The sequence below is a fragment of the Dipodomys merriami genome, unplaced genomic scaffold, assembly GCF_024711535.1.
Source record: "Dipodomys merriami isolate MVZ:Mamm:240054 unplaced genomic scaffold, mDipMer1.0.p SCAF_20, whole genome shotgun sequence".
Lineage (NCBI taxonomy): Eukaryota > Metazoa > Chordata > Mammalia > Rodentia > Heteromyidae > Dipodomys > Dipodomys merriami.
This window is the reverse complement of record NW_027203382.1, coordinates 268,808-289,888: the sequence shown is the minus strand read 5'-3', so window position 1 is coordinate 289,888 and position 21,081 is coordinate 268,808. Positions and strand designations below refer to the sequence as shown.

General features: G+C 33.7%; 1 pseudogene; it reads right to left on the bottom strand.

The window, feature by feature from the left end:
• Window positions 1-608: 608 nt before the first annotated feature.
• The window catches only part of LOC138832791 (60 kDa heat shock protein, mitochondrial pseudogene), an 84,580-nt pseudogene continuing 64,107 nt past the window's right edge, over window positions 609-21,081 (bottom strand).

Here is a 21,081-nt window from a genome sequence, read left to right as displayed (position 1 = left end):
TCTTAAAAACCTGGTGGCAAAGCCTGTATGTATGTGCATTGAAGAAGATTGAAATTTCGAGAGCCACCTTGACTACAAAAAGGACACTCTCAAAAAAGAAATGCTCATGTAGAATTTTGCACACACTTAATTTTCTTTTTTAACTTTAAAACTAAATTTTATTACACAAAGGTTGTCACATTATTGAATATATACTACTTTATTCACAATTATTCTTACTCTCCACAGAAAGGCTACTTCTGAACTTCTCATCTGGTTACGGCAAGTTCTACAATCCTTATTTTAATAGAATAGCAGTAGAAATGCCTCAGTGATTTCACCTCAAAGTAGTGCATTGGTACATGACTCTTGTACCACGTATCAAGGATATATAAATGTCATTTTATTCAACAATGCAAAATTAATTATCTCTCGGCCTGGACTATGCCAACAGTAAACCATTATATACTGTCAGCTAAAAACAGTAACTGATGGTTATAGTGACTTTATCAGCCAGCATTTTCTTTATTCATTTTCATCAACTGACTTCTCTGAAGTTATTGTTGAGAAATGCTTCCTTGACTTTCCTGTCCCAGTCCATTCACATTGGTAAAGCACTGCTCTGGGAATTAGAATGTGTCACCTCCTACACCACCTCCCACTGCACCCATCGCAGAATCCTTCTCTTCTTTAGGAATTTCTGTGACTGCAACATCTGCTGAACTTTTTAGAGAAGCCACACGAGCAGCATCCAATAAAACAATTCTTAGAATCTTTGTGGTTCAATGATGCCTTGTTCCATCAAATTCACAAAATCTCCAAGCATAGCCTCATAACCTACTTCTTAGGAAATCTGCAGGATTTTCTCAACGATCAAAGACCCTTCAACATCTCCATTTTTATTAATGATCATTGTGAGAACACTGAGCATTCTTTTAATAATTTCTATACTAATTTTTGATCATCATTAGCAGGTCTAAATTTATCCAAAGCTGGAATGCACCAAATCAGTGCACAGTTGCTCCTAGAACAATGCCATCTCCAACCACTTCTCTTGTAGCATTCAGAGGCTCTTCAATTCTGTTTCTTTCCATTTACCTTGCCATCACTTGTCCCACCAACTTTTAGGACAGTTGATCCTTAATTCATTTTTTTATTTTTCATATTCTCTAGTTGTGATAACTAACTGCTCAATGATTTCTTAAACATATTTTTAATTTGGGCTTGTCATTTTTTTTCCTTTCAAAAGCATGGCATCATCTTTAGTCACAATGACTTCCCCAACTTGTCATAAGTCATGAGCCTGAATGTCTTCAAGAGTTATAGTCAACTATACTTCTCCAAATACTGCACCACCATTAGAAATAGTCATATCTTTAAGCTGGTTCTTCCTGTTGTCACCAAAACCTAGAGCTTTGACTATTACAGCCTGAAGACCAACCTTGAGCTTAATCAAAACCAGTGTACTCAGGGCTTTTCCAATAATATCTTCAGCAATTATGACCAACAGTATACAGTGAGCCTCGTCAATTTCAAGAGCAGGTACAAAGGATTGTAAACTTATTTATTTTTCACTTCATAGAACATAGGAATCCTGGAATTCACATTTTGATGTTTTGATGTATTAATAATGTAAGGAGAAATATATCCTCGATCAAACTTCAAGCTTCAGTAATTTCTAATTCATCATTCAGTGTCTTTTTCCATCCTTTAGAGTGAATCAGTAATGATATTACCAATTTCTTTGTTTCCATTTGCACAATTATAGCAACCCAAGCAATTTCTTCAGGAGTTGTCAGAGGTTTAGGCCACTGCTTAAATTCAGCAATTACTGCATCAACAGCTAGCATCACATCTCTTCTGATTTCTACTGGATTATCACCTTTGCTAATCTCCTCAAAGCCTTCCTTAGCAATAGATGGGGCCAGCACAGCAGCAATGGTGGGACTAACCCCAACCTCTCCATTTGTTTTTGGCAAGATCTTCAACATATTTAGCTCCAATATTTTTACATCTATCCTTTAAATCAATTGACTTTGCAACAGTAGCACCATCTTTTGTTAGTTTGGGATTTCCCCAACTCTGCTCAATAATCACTGTTCTTCTGTTTGGCCCCATTGTAACAGCTACAGTATCGGCTTAAACGGTTTTCACCTTGAAACATGAAGGCTCGGGCATCTGCCCAAATTTTATGTTCATGGCATAAGCCTGAGGGAGATGAGAAGACATTGCCCTGGATTCTGGTCTCACCTGGAGAAAGACTGAAGGTAAAGGTAAGCATTTCTGCCAGGCATTGGCCGGCTGTTAGTCAGTCTGTGGCAAAAGAGGGAGAAAGCTTAAGGAGCCTCAATTTAGATTTAAGAATACAGAAGTGAAATGAGTATTTAGACAAATGATGGTTCAAAGACTACTGGCTGGTAATCCTCTCTAAATATTCAGATTTTTACTCTAAGAAAGTTAAAGTTAAAGAAGAGCAAGAATGCAAAAGGCATTGCTAAATGTATAGGTATTCTAATAACACTAAATACAAAATTCTATTCAAAATATAAAATACTAAATAGAAATACTAAATATGGGGTATAAAATATAAAATTTATAATAAAGGAATCTATGTTTACATTTATAGGTAGATATATGAATATATGTATTGATGAATATATGTACATGGATTAAGCATAAAGAATGAAGAATGAAGTTCCTATGTTCAATTAATATATAATTTAAAATTCAAAAATTAGGAAAAAAAGATTATTTAAAAACATGAAAGAAAACTAAAGGAAGTTTAAAAACTACAAAACCTAAGCAAAGTAATCTAGAATATCAATAAGTGGAGAATATGAGTCTAAAAAATAAAATTATTTATAAAATAGTTATAAGGAGAACCAGTTGCCAGTTAAGAAGGCAGATATCACCTGTCTATATGTTTATATGATCTGCTAAAGGGTAGGGAAATAACAATATGGTGAAACATTGAACAATGGATGAACCAATGCAACAGCAATACTTACAAGACAATATGTTGGAAATAAACTTTACAAGTTGGGGAGAAGGGGGTCAAGAGGAAGGGAAATTGGTAGAAAAAGAGGGAGAGAGTAACAATGTTTGACAAGAGATGTACTCATTACCTTACTTATGTAGCTGTAATCCCTCTGTCCATTCCCAACAACAAAATTTTAAAAAAGAATAAAATTGACAAATGTCACCTAAAATTAAAAAGGGACACATCAGAGAATTAAATACAAATTTTTTTTCTAGTACTTACAATTATAAATCATGTCAAAATTAGTTGGAAGCAGAAAAAGAAAGAAAAACTCTGAAAAAAATTTATTGCCAGAACAATATTAGGCAAATATACGTTTCCAATAGAATCATAATATTATAATAGTACATATAACTTAGGCCAATTGTTATGTATCTTACTATATGGGTATGGCTTTGTGTATATAAACTACTAAATTTATGTCAACAAAATATATAAAGAGAAACTAAGCTAGATTTAAAAACTACATTTTGGAGTCCAAATTCCATCAAATTAAGAGTTCTATAGAAATATTTAACAAGCCAACATCAAGGTAACTAATAAAATATTTGTAACTCAAAGTAAAGTAATATCACTAAAGGAAAGTAGAAGAAATATTTGCTTCTTATTTTGTATTAAAAATGGCTAGTAAGCTAGAATATGAAATTTCAAAATACAGTAATAAATACAGCTAATAAGAATGTTTCAAAAAGCTATCTGTAACAATGTTAACAAAATTAAAGTGCTCTTTAAAAATAAAGAATAAAAATGTTGGGGCTGGGAAGGTGGCTCAGTGGTAGAGCGCTTGCCTTGCATGCTCAAGGCCCTGGGTTCGATTCCTCAGCACCACATAAGAAAAAAGAAAAAAGCCGGAAGTGGCGCTGTGGCTCAAGTGGTAGAGCGCTAGCCTTGAGCTGAAGAGCTGAGGGACAGCGCCCAGGCCCAGAGTTCAGGCCCCACGACCAGACCCCCCCAAAAAAAAAGAAGAATAAAAATGTCATATTCACTTCTCTATGGCTCCACAGTATTTTATTTGAGGTCATAACTCAGGCAGAGATTAAAATAAAGTAAGGAGATAGCAAAAGAAAAAAATCGCATCATTTACAGTTTTTTCAATTTTTATTTGTTAAATATACAAATTAATTGAATTTAATAGTTCAATGCATAATAAACTAACATTATTTTACAAAATTAATAATTTGCCAATAAACCAGGATTAATATAAAGATTTTAAATAAAGAAAGAAAACATTTTAAAAACAAATACAGTATTGTACATGTATAGATAAGTAGTTTTTTTTCTGGAAGAACAATATAAAATTTTAGGGAAACAGTAACAAAACTAAGAAGGTAGAAGGTAAAGAAGAGAGAGAAACAATGTTCCATGCAAGAGATAGTGCCTATAAATATCATACTTACTCCATTCCTTGCAAAGTCTTCTATGACATGAATGTAATTTCATTAAAAATGATGTTACACTCAGGAAGTTGAAAAACTCAAGCGAAAATATACTTAAATTGTATAAGAAACATTGAGAGGGCTGGGAAGGTGTCTCAGTGGTAGAGTGCTTGCCTTGCATGCATAAGGCCCTGAGTTCGATTCCTCAGCACCACATAAGCAAAAAGAAAAGAAGGCAGAAGTGGTGCAGTGGTTCAAATGGTAGAATGCTAGCCTTGAGCTGAAGAGCTGAGGGACAGCACCCAGGCCCAGAGTTCAGGCCCCACGACTGGACCCCCCCCCAAAAAAAAAGAAGCCATAAAAGAAATGCAAATCAAAACAACATTGAGATACCACCTCACTCCAGTTAGAATGGCTATAATCAAGAACTCTAATAACAACAGATGCTGGAGGGGATGTGGACAAAAGGGAACCTTACTGCTTTGTTGGTGGGAGTGTAAACTTGTTCAACCACTTTGGAAAGCAGTATGGAGGTTCTTCAAAAGACTCCACATAGAGCTTCCCTATGACCCAGCAATCTGACTTTTGGACATTTACCCAAATAATCACAAACAAGACCACACTAAAGCTACCAGCACAACTATGCTTATTGCAGCATTATTTACCATAGCTAAGATATGGAACCAACCCAGATGCCCCTCAGTAGATGAATGGATCAAGAAAATGTGGTATTTATACACAATGGAATTCTATGCCTCCATCAGAAAGAATGACATTGCCCCATTTGTTAGAAAATAGAAAGACTTGGAAAAAATTATTTTAAGTGAAGTAAGCCAGGCCCAAAGAAACATTGGACCCATGATTTCCCTTATTTGCAATAACTAGTAAATGTCTGAATCAAGCAGAAAAGGTCAGATAAGTTGACGTTAGGGGAATGAACCCCAAGATAATTCATCAAATGTTTTTTTTTCCTTTCATGAGATTATTTCTAACATATTTATAAGATTATTTCTATGTTGCTTAGTATGTCCCTCCCCCACAGTATAACCCATGCTTTCACTGCATTTGATGTTGGTATAATTTGTGGAGGGGAAGGGAAAAAACAAATCGTTTGACTAGGGATGCAGGTGGACCCATTGCAACAATGAGATGTACAAGTCGTTATGTCAAAAAACGAGCTTTACTACTTTAGTGGGGAGTGGGGGGGAGCATCTGGTGGGGGGTGGAGGGAGTGTATGGGAAGGGATGGGAAGGGGAAACAAAGAGGAGGCAACAATGCTTGATAAGAAATGTACTCTTTATCTTGCTCATGTAACTGTTAACTCCTCTGCATGGTATTCTCACAATAAAATTTAAATAAAAAAAATAAAGAATTAGGGCCAACCCTTTTGTGAAAGATTAAATAATAAAAAAAGAAACATTTAGAGAAAGAGACATCAAGATTTGCTATAACAGAATAATGGTAGTGCTTACACTTAGATATGACTCTGTACTGGGCAACATTATTTTTTAAAATTTATTCTTAAGATTATCACCCTCAACATTAAATATGTAAAAAATATAAAATATCATGTAAATAATATAAAATATGTAAATAATATACATTTCACAAATGAAAAATCTCTAATGGAGATCATTTAATTTCCCCCCACTGTAAGGACTGATGTTGAACCTGAAGTGTTTGGCTGTACATTCACTCTTTCATTATCACTACCTTATTGTTAAGGCTCCACTGACTTCCAGTTATTAAGAAATTGTATTGCACTGATGTGAACAATAATTATTCAAAGAAGCTAGTTAGGCTTATTTAGGTAAAAAATCAATATTTGCTATGTGCCAATTTTTAAAATTTTTTATTGTAAAGACACTGTATAGAGAGGTTGCAGTTACATGAATAAGGTAATGGGTACATTTCCTATCTAGCATTGTTACCCCCTCCTTTGATTTCTTCTACTATCCTTTCCTGCCCCACCTCTCCAACTGCTGTCTCTCCCCCAGCCACCAAAAGAAATTTGTACAGTTCATTTCCAACATACTGTCTTGAACATCTCATTGTATAATGGGTCAACCTGTATCCTTATTTCAGCATTTTGCTATTTCTCTTCCCCTTCCCAAATGAGAAAAGTGTATATACAAGATGCAGAACACCAGAATCAAATACAGTGAAAACAGCTATTATACCATAGGGGAAAGAACATACAAACAAAACAAAAAAATCACATGGTACATTAAAAACAACAGCAACAAAGAAAAAAACCTCTTGGGTACCTATCTTGGGGTTCATTTCACTTAGCATCATCTTATATGGTCATATGTACATAGCTTTTAACCTTTTCCACTTGTCTGGTAAGATTATCCTGGATGTATACTAGTTATTGCAAATAAGGGAAACCATAAGACCTATTTTTCTTTGGGCCTGACTTACTCCTGACTTACTTAATATAATTTTTTCCAAGTCTTTCAATTTCCTAACAAATAGGGTGGTGTCATTCTTTCTGATGGAGGCATAGAAATCATATATATATACATATACATATATTTCATATTTTCTTTTTTTTTACATGGGGAAGGTAATGAGTACATTTCTTATCAAGCATAGTTGCCTACTTTGTTTCCCCTTCCTATCCCTTTCCCTCTCCCCCCTCCCACATTTGCTCCTACCCCCCTCTCCCCAGGCCAAAGTTGTAAAGTTCATTTTTCGACATAACCTTTTGTACATCTTATTGTTGCAATGGGTCCACCTGTATCCCTAGTTAAACAATTGTTTTTTTTCCCTTCCCCTCCACAAATTATACCAACATCAATTACAGTGAAAACAGGGGTTATACCATAGGAGAGACATACAAAGCAACAAACAAATCATCTTATAAATATGTTAGAAACAATAGCAAGAAAGATAAACCATTTGAGTACTTATCTCGGGGTTCATTTCACCTAACATCAACTTATCCGACCATTTCTGCTTGACTCAGACATATACTAGTTATTACAAAAAAGGGAAACGATGGGACCTATGTTTCTTTGGGCCTGGCTTACTTCACTAAATATAATTTTTTCCAAGTCTACTCATTTCCTAACAAATGGGGCAATGGCATTCTTTCTGATGGAGGCATAGAATTCCAAGGAGCTTTATGATGAAAACTTTAGAAACCTGAAAAAGAAAATCAAAACAGAACTTAGAGAGTAGAAAAACCTCCCATGCTCCTGGATTGGAAGGATCAACATCGTGAAAATGGCAATACTTCCCAAGGCTATCTACAAATTTAATGCCATACCTATCAATATTCCATTCTCATTCTTCAAGGAAATAGAAGAGGCATTCCAAAAATTCATATAGAATAATAAAAGACCCCAAATAGCAAAAACGATCCTTAACAGAAAGAACATTGCTGGAAGAATATCAATACCATATTTCAAACTCTACTACAAGGCCATAATAATCAAAACAGCTTGGTACTGGTACAAGAACATACCTCAGGACCAGTGGAATAGAATTGAAAACCCAGAAATGAACCTACAGACCTATAGCCATCTAATCTTCAATAAGGGAGCTAAAAAATAGAATGGAAGAAAGACAGCCTCTTCAGTAGTGCTGGCAAAATTGGTTAACTACTTGTAGAAAGCTAAAGCTAGATCCTTATATATCACTCTGTACCAGAATCAATTCCAAATGGATCAAAGACCTCAGAGTCAAAGCAGACACTCTGAAAACACTACAGAATGGAATACGAGCAACCCTAGGTCTCCTTGGCACAGGCAGACATTTTTTTAAAAGAGACTCAGAATTCCATTGTGTATATACACCACATTTTCTAGAATTCTATGCCTCCATCAGAAAGAATGACATTGCCCCATTTGTTAGGAAATGGAAAGACTTGGAAAAAATTATATTAAGTGAAGTAAGCCAGGCCCAAAGAAACATGGTTTCCCTTATTTGCAATAACTAGTAAATGTCTGAGACAAGCAGAAAAGGTCAGATTAGTTGATATTAGGTGAAATTAACCCCAAGATAAGTATTCAAATGTTTTTTTTTCTGTCTTGCTATTGTTTCTAACATATTTATAAGATGGTTTCTTTGTTGATTTGTATGACCCTCCCCCATGGTGTAACCCCTGCTTTCACTGTATTTGATGTTGGTATAATTTGTTGTGGGAAAGAGAAAAAACAAATCGCTTAAATAGGGATACAGGTGGACCCATTGCAACAATAAGATGTACAAGAGGTTAGGTAGAAAAATGAACTTTACAACTTTGGCCCAAGGGGTGAGTGGGAGGTAGGGGTTGGGGCTGTGGGAGATGGGAAGGGATGGGATTGAGAACCAAAGGAGGAGGCAACAATGCTTGATAGAAATCTACTCACTACCTTGCCCATGTAAATGTAACCCCTCTGTACGGTATTTTCACAATAAAAAAAATATTATTAAAAAAAAAAGATACCCAGAAACACAACAAATCAAAGAAATGTTGGACAAATGGGACTGCATGAAATTGCAAAGCTTCTGCATGGCAAAGGACATAGCTACCAAGATCAACAGAAAGCCCACGGATTGGGAGAAAATCTTTACTAGCCATACAATGGACAAGCGACTCATGTCTAAAATATACCTGGAACTCAAAAAATTAAATCCCCCAACAACAAATCCTCAAAGAAACAATAAACAAGTGGGCTAAAGACTTAAAGAGAAACTTCTCTGAAGAGGAAAGAAGGATGGCCTATAGACACATGAAGAAAAGCTCAACCTCTCTAGCCTAAAAGAAATGCAAACCAAAACAATATTGAGATACCACCTCACTCCAGTTAGAATGGCTATAATCAAGAACTCTGATAACAACAGATGCTGGAGGGGATGTGGACAGAAGGGAACCTTACTGCATTGTTGGTGGTAGTGTAAACTTGTTCAACCACTTTGGAAAGTAGTATGGAGGTTCCTCAAAAGACTCCACATATGGGCTGGGGAGCTGGCTCAGTGGTAGAGTGCTTGCCTTGCATGCATGAGGTCCTGGGTTCGATTTCTCAGCACCACATAAGCAAAAAGAAAAAAAAAGCCGGAAGTGGTGCTGTGGCTCAAGTGGTAGAGCGCTAGCCTTGAGCTGAAGAGCTGAGGGACAGCGCCAGGGCCAGAGTTCTGGCCCCACGACCCGACCCCACCCCTCCACCCCCCCAAAAAAGACTCCACATAGAGCTCCCTTATGACCCAGCAATCCCACTTTTGGGCATTTACCCAAATGATCACAAACAAGACCATTTTAAAGCTACCAGCACAACTATGTTTATTGCAGCATTATTCACCATAGCTAAGGTATGGATCCAACCCAGATGCCTCTCAGTAGATGAATGTATCAAGAAAATATACCACATTTTCTTGATCAGTCAAGATAAATGATTTGGTACTGTATAGCTGTTTGTGAGAACTCAAATTATTTTTGTCCATACACAATTGCTCTCAGATAAAATCAAATTTCAAATCCATAAATACACTGTAAAATTTGTAGCTGGACATACTGAACCCACATAGCAAGACCCTTTCTTAAGGGGAAAAATAAATTTAGTTTTTGTATAATTTATTTTTTATTTTTCTTTTAAAGAGTATTTGTGTATGTATGCCAGTCAAAGGGCTTGAACTCAGAGCCTTGGCAGTTTCTAACCATTTTTTTGCTCAAGGCTAGCAATTTACCACTTGAGCCATGACTTCAGTTGAGCCTTTCTACAGCTAATTGGCATTGAGTCTCACAGATTTTCCTGCCTGGTCTAGTTTCAAACCGCAGTTCTCAGATCTTAGCCTCCTGAGTATCTAGGATTAAAGGTGTGAGCTACCAGGACATGGCTTACAAATTATTTTTTAAACAAGAATTAAAAGTGAAGACAAGAAAGGAAAGATTAGTAATTATGACTATACTATATGCAGAATGTCTGTGGCTCTACAAATATCAAATAAAACAGGATGGAAAAGAAATAAGAAACTAGGAGGTATTTCCTATGTATATACACAGATTAGGTGTGCAGAATATACATATATATATATATTCACTCATGCATATGTACACACATAACACTAAAAAGAATGAGAAAAATATTTGAAATGAGACATTTGATTTAGTACATTTACTAAAGATGCATGAACATTTTTTTACACCAGAGAAATTCCTTTTGAGCTATGTGCCTAACCGAAACACATATATGTTGAAATAGATATATCGCTCAATGTTATGTTAGCATTTTTTATAAAATGAAAACAATAGATATGGACATTTGTTTATTGTTATAAAACTTTATAAAATTAGAGATGCTTATGAATTTCAATTCAATTTTCAATAAAGATAAATATCAAAATATTACTTAAAAGAAATTAAATGAAAATAGTTAAATATATTAAACTTTAAAATTTACAATATGAAATTAGAAATGTCTACACACATTTATATCAATTTTTTGAGAATATATATGGAATAGATAAAAACAAATCTTTAAGATTTCTTTTTGATTTAAGAATTAAGAAAGGAAATGTATAGGCAGAATTAAAGAAATTTTAGTATTATAGGTACTCTTTTTACATATAAAAATTTGAATACTTTGTTATTTCTTTGATAACTAATGATAATGCAATGCTACCTCAAAAGTAATACCCCCATTCACACCAGGAATTGGCATTCATTGCAATTTATTCTGTAACATAAATGATTCTTCCATTATTCTCTTTATCATAGAAGTAGATAACCAATTCTCAGGATTATCATCCTTTTATTTCCCAATCACCTTGTCTGGTAATTCCAGTATAGCAGTGATCACAATTTACTTCTTTTATTTTCTTTGTGATGTGTTGTATATAAACTTATTAGAAAATTCATACTATTTATGAGACAGTTTGTTTTCTTCTGTTCATGACCAAATTTTTAGAAAAAAATACAAAATACATAGTATTACACACACATATTAGTTTTTTTCATTAATTCTCTATCACCTGTCAGACTTAAATCCCTTCTGTTTTCTGTAAACATTCTCATGAATATAACCTGACAATACTATGTCAGCAAACCCAGGAAATGCTTTTCCATTCATATTGTTTTTGAGTGTTCAAAATACTGCTCACAGATATTTCAAAATGCATTTCCAGCCCTCTGACAATTCTAATGGTACCTCCAACATGGATTAAGTACTCATGTAATTGTAACCCCTCTGTACATCATTTTCACAATTTAAAATAAAAAAGAAATTGTTGCAGGCATTTACTATTCCTTCCATCCTGAGTTCTTAAACTGTAGTACTTCAGTTCCCTAGTTTTGCCACAGATCCCAACAGTCTCCCTTCTGTAATTAACTAGCCAAAAAGCTCCACAAAGTCAAATACAGTAACAAGACCCTGGGTACTGTATATATATTTTCCTGAATTAGGGAAGGGAAGAAGTACAACAAAATGCTGACACAAAGGATGGGGAGGGGCAGGGGGGAAAATCAATGCAACAGCAATTCTCACAAGATAATGTGTTGGAAATGATCTGGACAACTTGGGGGGAAGGGGATTGGGAGATAACGTGAGATAAAAATGAGGAGTAACAAGTTTGACAAAAATGTACTTATTACCTTATGGAACTATAATCCATCTGTACATAACCTTGACAAATAAATGAATGATATTTTTAAATAATAAAGTTCCTAATAGGTATGTTAATCGAGCACCAGACCTGAGCAAGAGCTTAAGGCAGGGTTTGAGCCCTGCTATGATCACATATACACACAAGTAGACACATACATACAAATATATAACAAAAATGTAACATATAATATATATAATATTTACATAGAAAGCAGTATTCAGATTAATTTATGATTAGTAGTTGACAAAACTATCTTTTTCTATGCAAACAAAATATGAATATAAGTATTACAGTAGAAAGAGAAGTACAGGGATAAATATAGAGAAAGGAAATAATATTTAGCTACAAATGGATGTGTAGCAATTGTTTTCTCTATATACTCTTTGGGCAGTTGTACTCATTAGCTTTGTTTTGTTTATTGGATCTACTAGACATAACAGAGTTTTAAAAATAATACTGCTATCTTACTTGAGCAAAGAATGTTGTATCTCAACTGGCTATTCAATTAATGGAGAACTAATACTACTTATTTCACTTGAAATCATTTGCTACCATATAGATTCTATATATAGGATTTTCTAAATAAAAATTGAATTATTTGTACTGACACTTTAATATATTTAATTTTTTCCTTATACCCTGTCCACTGTTATAGTTGATAAAATTTTCCACTACTATGAAGTGAACTCAATGACTATAATTTTAATTAATGTTTCATTTCACCCACAAAAATTGTAAATACAAAATATCAATAGAGACAACTGTAATTAACACATTATTTTGTGGGTTTTCTACCTTAAAAGGTAACCAAATTCAGAAACATAGCCAAGTTATCAATTATGGCCACTATGCAAATCCCCTCTACCCAGAAGTCCTCAATGAATTTTTTAACCTTGGCTGTTTTCTATAGGCTCATTCAGACTAGACTTGCTTGAGGTCAGAATCTGAATGTTTTAAGAGTCAGTGCTGGAGAATTAATATCAGACTTCTACATTTCTTTTTCTTCTGTTTTTTTTTTCTTTTGTGTTAGTTGTTTCCTTGATCTTGAATATGCTTGTAGGAATCTGTGTGCACTGTGCTATTGGATAATAAATAATACAAACATTCACTTATCTAGCATGAGAACAAGCTTTATCCGCAAAAGTCAATGTTTATTGCTACTTTTATGAAAATCATAGCTTTGAGCACGTCAGCTCTGATATCATTCCTACTAATTACCTTATGTTGAATGCATTTTTAATGACTCCAGACTTTTCTTCTAAACAGATGTTCCTTGAACAGTTTTTACTTTTTTTCCTCCTAGTGTTAGACTGCTTAAATAACTTGGCATCAATTTGTTAGGTTATAAAACTGGGTACTTTGCTGGAACCAATTTTATATTAGCATAAAACTTCAGCTCACTCAACCCTGAGTGTTTCCCCATGGAAAGGAAGTAGCCTTTCTTAACATTTTATTGCTTCATTCATCAGTGTTTTATTTGCAAATTGGTTCCTTTCCATGGATGCCTTTTCCATGCTAATAAGCTACAACTCTGTATAGCCCGAGAATTGTGCAGCCCTTCAGGGTTAATTTCAGAAGCAAAGTAATTCAGTACCCTAGCAATTCCCCGGAAAAGACAAGTACAGGACAGGATTAGTGCAGACATAAAAACAAGCTTTAAATAGTCCTTCTGAGGTAGCCACTCATGTATTTATCTCTACCCTTAAACCTTAATTAAAAAGAATGTTAGAAATAACTGCAAAATCATCACTTGCACTTGTTGCTGTAGGCAGTGCACAGGTTATGAATACACAGCTGTGAGATAACCCAAGCTGATTTTCCACCTAATAGGTAAGATTGTTGCTCACCCTACTCAAAGCTATCATTAATCACTATGTGATTTTTGCCCTAAGACAAATAGAGTCTTCTCATAGTCTACAATGTTGTGATTATGTGATGTTTGCCCTAAAACTAATATAGGGTCTTCCCATAGTCTACAATATTGACATAAAATGTTATTTCGCTAGTTTTAATGAATACATTTGAGCTCTTGCTTGGTTTGTTAGATCAGTTGGCACCCTACAATTTAAGCAACTCCTCTGGCCCAGCTTTTAGCTGGTTATTTTGAAATGAAGATCGAATCATAGAGTCTCATAGACATTTTTTACCAGACTAGATTCAAAATATGATCTTATAGGTCTCAGCCTCTTGAATAACTAGAAGTACAGGAGTGAGCCTCAGCTACCAGGCACATGAAAACAATTACTACTATCCCTTTCCTTCTCTTCATCTCTTCTATTACATGATGATGGAAATGGGGATTTAACATAAAAGAAATATGTTCCTTTTATGTTTAAAAGGAAAAAAAGTAAAGTATCATCCCTTTGGTAATGACTTTCTACCTTAAAGCAATTCCGCCGCATAGAAAGGCCCAGACATTAGAAATAGGTGGCGTCTCCATTACCTGTTGTGATTATTACTTAAAAGTGACTTGGTAAGGAGGAGATGATATTGAATAGGCTGAGTTTTCTTGTGCTGTGATCACTTTTTAGATACATGTAGAACTGAAATTAATTTTCCCTGAGGACATGGAACATGGTTTTTCCATATAAAGATAGAAAAATATTCCTTCAAAACTACAAAGTGAACACTCAGCACAGAAATAGCATAAAAGTATGAACTATCTTGCCTGATCTATTCACTCAACATATAGGTGCAGTGAGTTTTATACACTTAACAATACAGATAACAGTATTTCAAATCTCTTGTGAAATACTGCCATGCTATTTTTCCTATTCTACTCAATAACAATAGAATATTTTTCAGAGAAGTAAGCCACATTAGGATATCTATGATGATGTAAGAAGGACATCCCCTAAACAGACATCTTATTTAACTGTCATGTTGGCTTAAATTAAGATGTATGGTATCATGCTATTGAACTTTCACCATAAAAAAGTCATGGAAGATTCTTTTCAGAACATGAATGTTGCTAGCATTTCACAATGGAAAGCTTAGAAAACACACAAAATTATAGAAACGAATGAAACCAATGTACCCATTATCTAATATATTCTTTTTTATTGCTGCTATAAAAGATAACCACAAACATTGTGACTTGGAACACCACAAATTTATTGGTTTCATCAGGCTAAAAATAAAAGTAGTATTCTCTTTCGGAGTCTCCAGGTGGGAATATTTTCTTATCTTTTCAAGCTTCTAGAGACTGCCATAAACTTCCATCTTCTAAGTCAACAAAAATGGACAAGTCCTTTTCTTACTAAAAGCTTTCTAAGTCTCCCTTTCCTGACTTCCTTTCTTATAAATAACTACTCTTATGAGTATAAGGATCCCATTTAGATCATGGGGGGTAATTTCTTCATGTTACATGATATGATGAGCGAACTTGAATCTACAGTCTTAGTACATCCTTGTCATGCAATCTGACAGATATGTTTATCTTTATGTTTTTATATAAAAAAGATTCACAGAAACTAGGTGCAGGCAGATAACTAGGAAATATATCAACCTGATTTATTACACAGATTTCCAGGATTAAGATCTGAACATCTTTCAGAAAGATAATTGGGAGAGAGTTATGCTATTTTTCTAGCTTGTAAATTGACTACAATTATTAACATTTTACCAAATTTGTATCTCTCACTTTCTCTGTGACACATATGTACAAACTCTGGCTTGTTTCCTATGTATAAAAAGTAAACCAGGTGCTGGAGGTGCCCATCTTTAATCTTAGCTATTCAGGAGGCTGAGATCTAGAAAACTGAGGTACAAAGCCAGCCCAGACAGAAAATCCTATACTCCATATCCACTTAGCCTGCAAAAAACTGAGCTGGAGGCATGGACCAGGTTGTAGAGAGCCAGTAATAAAAAAGAAAGTCAAGTTAGAGTGTCATGCCCTGAGTTCAAACCCTGGTAACACACAGATACACATGCAGAAGCACAAACACACACACATGCAAACACACACATACACATACACCACTTCAACAGTAATTCTATATGATTTCAATAAGTAAGAAAATTGTGCTTAAGTAACAGAATAGCAAAATAATAGTTTTTGTAATATCATCTAAAACATAATTCATTTCCAGTTACATTAAAGACAGTTTGGGGATATCTTTATATATATTATATATACATGTATCTTTATATATATATTATAATTAGGATCAAAGTGTTTTTAATACTTTGATTTATGTCTTCCTAAATTGTAAGTAATCCATATCTATACTTCTTGTATTATTTGATAGTTTTTATTGTCTAATTTTATATGATAGAGTTTCTCAAATTCAGAATTTAAAAATTTAAAACTATATAATAATTTAATATAACTTTTTTCCATTCTGTCTATAAAATTGTAGTTATATTCTGAAATTTACTTCAAGAATGCATAACTACAGTTCATGTATCAAATTTGGTAAAGTGTATTATGTTCTTATCTCCATTTCAGTGATTTTGAGAATGATTAAGTTCAGAAGCTGCCAACCTCATCTAGCTATGATAAAGCTCCACATGGTTCTTACTTAGTTTCTCAGACAGCAGTTTGTTACAGATGCCAAGGTACTTTGAGACCTTCAAGTATCTCACTAGTGTTGGAGTCTACATTGAGAGTTTCATGAAAATTAACTGACTTTTAAAATCTCAGTTTTGAACATTTGGAAAAAAGTAGAATCACAAGTAAGTAGTCAATTTACTTTGGATTACAGAAACAAGAATTTCTTATTTCATATGTTTATTATCTGCAATTTCAGCTTTAGACTTCTCATTTATTACAATTTTAAATATCAATATCCAAATAAAAGCATGAAATGAACTGGCCGATAATCTTCAGTAAGAGAATTGTCAGAATTTCGGTGATGTATGCAATGGGAAGTACATTTAACTTTGTGTTTTTTTAAGAAAGTGTCCACAGAACCTAGATCTGAACAGATTCTTAGGATAATATTAATCTTATTAATCACATATTATTTAATCTTTTCAGAAGATATCACAGTTCATAAGAAACATGTGGATGGTTGTAATCTGCTCTAGTTTTTTTTTTTTTTACTATTTAAAACACCTGAATGTAATGTCTACTCACAATTCTAATTACTTAATTAGTCTAAGTATCATACATGAAGTGGCATAATTATGATATTTAATTAAGTAAAAGTTAAGATGCAAAATTAATTGGCATTTAGAATGTTTATACATTAATTTTAGTTTTTGTTTTAGCACAAATGTAGCTTAAGACATTATTTTTAAAATGTGAGTGTTAAAATTCATATTTTGGACACTGATTTATCACTTAATGTATCAACCTCAATCTCTGAGAATTCATTATATTTTGTTTGGTTTGGTTTCTTTAATTTTTGTTCTTCCCATGAGTGTTGAGTGTAGTATTATAAATGAAGTATATCTGGACCACTGCTCTAATGGAACTATAATACACTTGGCATTAAGTTTATACATACTTTTCATATATTTTATCCAAACAGACAAGAGAATACTTAGAGATCATTGTTGGAATTATTGTAAACAGGAAAATGATGAGCATGCTTTGATACTTTCTATATTAAAATTGCAAGTATAACCTCCATTAAAATGAGAAATCAAGTGTCCTTCAGTGCTCAATCCTTCCTTTAACTTATTGACTTAATCTAAAACTGGTTCAAGAGATTTGAAATTAAAATACAGGTCTATTATTCACAAATAATTATATTTATTCCATATAAATAAGTAACAAGATAATTTTTTCAAGTAATCCATAGCCCTTATTGCCATTTCTTTTTAAATTTAATTTTATTGTCAAGATGATATACAGAAAGGTTAGTTACATTTCTTGTTGAACTTGTTACCTCATTTCTCATTTTTCTCCCACTTGCGCTTCTCCCAAATCCCTACCCCCAAAATTGTATAGTTCATTTCCAATGTATCTTGTGAGTATCACTGTTGCACTAGTTCACCCTTGTCCTTTGTCTCACCATTTTGTTGTACCCCTTCCCTTCCCTAATTCAGATAAATGTATAATACTCAAGGTACCAAAATCAAGTACAGTGACAACAAAGGATAAAGAAGAAAAAGAAAAAAGAAAATTACATAGTGCATTAAAAACAACAACAACAAAGAACAACTTCTTGTTTCCATATCGTGGGGTTCATTTAGCTGAGCAAATCTCTGAATGGCATGTGTGTCCAATAAAATATTTATTTTTGCACTTGCTAAAATATTGTAATATTATATATTATATAAATTTAATTTTCACAAAGAGTAAGAATAAAAGTAATACTTTTCGGAGAGCATAGTTTAAATCAGAGTATCTTGGAGAATATTCTGTAACTCTTGACTAAATAAAAGCTTCAATAATTTCTCACCCAGTGGAAAGAAAATGATCAGTGTTCATAAAATTTAACATATCCTGAATATCAACAAGGTGTCAAGTTATATTGTAATTATGGCATTTAGTAATGTGTAATCATCTCATTTTTATTATTGGTGTTTTTATTTTTGGCTAAAGGTAATTTAAATTTTTTATTGGACCTTTAGCTGTTTTACAAATACATTTAATATTGTTCAATATAAAGGGTTATAATGGTCTTATGATTCCCAGACATGAGGCTATCATTTCAGCAAACTGTAGAGGAAGACATTTGAAAAAGCAGTTATCATTGACTTAGAAAACAAGTCTCTTGGTGAGATGCAGAATATATTGCAAATGGAATTCATTAGTTCAATCCCCAGCACTGCTTAAAACCAAAAGGTCTGTAGTCAATCCATAAACTGATTTGATATCTTTGAAAATTAATAGAAAGTACTCTGTTTGAGTAAGTAAAAATCAGAGCAGCATAATTGTAGAGTTGTTGTTTCAAAATTAAATTAAGAAGAATTTAAATATTAAGAAGCCAGACCCAAAGAAACAGAGGCTCCTGTCATAATTAGTGTATGTCTAGGATAGTCTTAGTAGATAAGCAGAATAGCTCAATAGCTATGTACATATGACTATATATGATGATGCTAAGCTAAATGAACTCCAAGACATGGAAACAGTATTTTTTCTTTGTTGTTGTTGTTGTTGTTGAATGCATTATGTGATTTTCTTTTTTCTTTTTCTTCCCTATGGTTTATTCTCTGTTGTCACTGTATTTGACTTTGGTACCCTGAGTACTGTACATTTATCTGAATTAGGAAAGGGAAGGGGTACAGAATAAATTCTGTGTAACTTTCCCTATTACAAGTTAGTTATTGGGCTGAGAATGTGGCTTAGTGGTAGAGTGCTTGCCTAGCATGCATGAAGCCCTAAGTTCTATTCCTTAGGAAAAGCTGGAATTGGTGCTGTGGCTCAAGTGGTAAAGTGCTAGCCTTAAGCAAAAGAAGCTCAAGGACAGTGCCCCAAGACATGCAAAAAAAAAAAAAAGGTTAGTAACATATAACTTGTAATAATAAATACTTAAACATGCTATATGAACAGTATACCAGATTTAAATTATCAGATAGATATTTTGTAGTTATACACATATACAAAAAACGTATTTATAAAGTACAAACTGAGAATAATTTACAAGACCAAAGGAAATAAGAAATAAAGAAACCTAGAAACAAATCCAAAATATTTTTATTTTAAAAACAATAAAGTTAACTAACAATTTGCTTTGATCAATAATAGGACAAAAGACTTGTTTTTAACCTTTTTTCTTTTCCCATTTTTAAATTTATTTAAACAAACTGATGCATTTATATTCAGACAAAAATCTCCAAAATTCTCAAAAATTACTAAGCATTCACTAGTATTCAAATAAAATAATGATCATGTGATTAATGAGTAAAATATGTCTGACTCCTAGGACAAATTAATTTTTCATACTAGTAAAATGTTTTGCCGATGGCACTGAACTGATAAATTCTGTATCTATTAACATTCCAAGCTTTTAGTTTAGTGGAATTCTTAAACTGTGGAGACCAAAATTAGCTAAGCTCTTCCAACAGTAGCTAATTTGAGGTTGAGGTTCTGTTTAGTTATGTTTAAAAGACTTTCTAAACTTTCTGTGGGGGGAGCAGGTCTGAGGAGGGTTGTTAACTTGAAGGTCCATTCCAGAGTCTCATACAGTACCATTGAGCTGCACATTTAGTCCCACCTAATAAATTTTGTTATAAGGTATTTAACAGGAAAAAAGAATGAAAGAAAGAAGAAAAAACCCACACATACACACACTAACACCTTATTTGAGATTTAAAAAACATCAGCCTTACTTCATTTAATACATCTAGAATAATCTTAGCAGATGAGCAGAATAGCTCAGTAGCTATGTACATATAAGATGATGAGCTGAAGAGCTTAGGGACAGCACCTAGGTCCAGAGTTCAAGTCCCACGATGGACAAAAAAAAAAAAAAGATGATGCTAAGTGAAATGAACTCCAAGAAATGGACACAAGAGGTTCTGCTTTGTTGTTGTTGTTCTCAATGTACTATATGATTTCTTTTTTCTTTGTGATTTTTCCCCACTACGGTTTATTCCCTAGGTATTAAACATTTATCTGAACTATGGGAGGGAAGGGTCACAACAAAATGGTGAGACAAAGGACAAAGTGGGAACCTATACAACAATGATACTCACAGGACAAGATGTTGGAAATGATCTGTACAATTTGGCTGGATGTTTGGGGGTGGGGGGTGATTGGAGGGGAGAGAAAGAGGAAGAAAAATGAAGGAAAGTGTAACAAGTTAGACAAGAAATGTAATAATTACCTTACTTAAGTAACTGTAACCCCTCTGGACATTACCTTGACAATATTTTTTAAGTCAGAAGAAAATATTAGCACCTCTATCTCTACTTTGTAGTTTTCTTTGCTCCTAGCCACTCTTACTGTAGCTACCTTGCAATCGAAAATGACAAGACTGAACTGATGGATGACACCTTTATGATAAGAACAGAAAAGATCCCCAAGTCAAAGGATCAGCAGAACCTCTCAGAACAAATCATCCCTCAAATGAAGACAGATACCTATAATGACAAGGCTGCACCCTGGAGTAGAAGTAATGAACTTGTGGAAACTGGATTGCTCTCCTCAAAGATGACTGTGAGTACAATTTATCTAGAAACACTCACTAGACCTGATA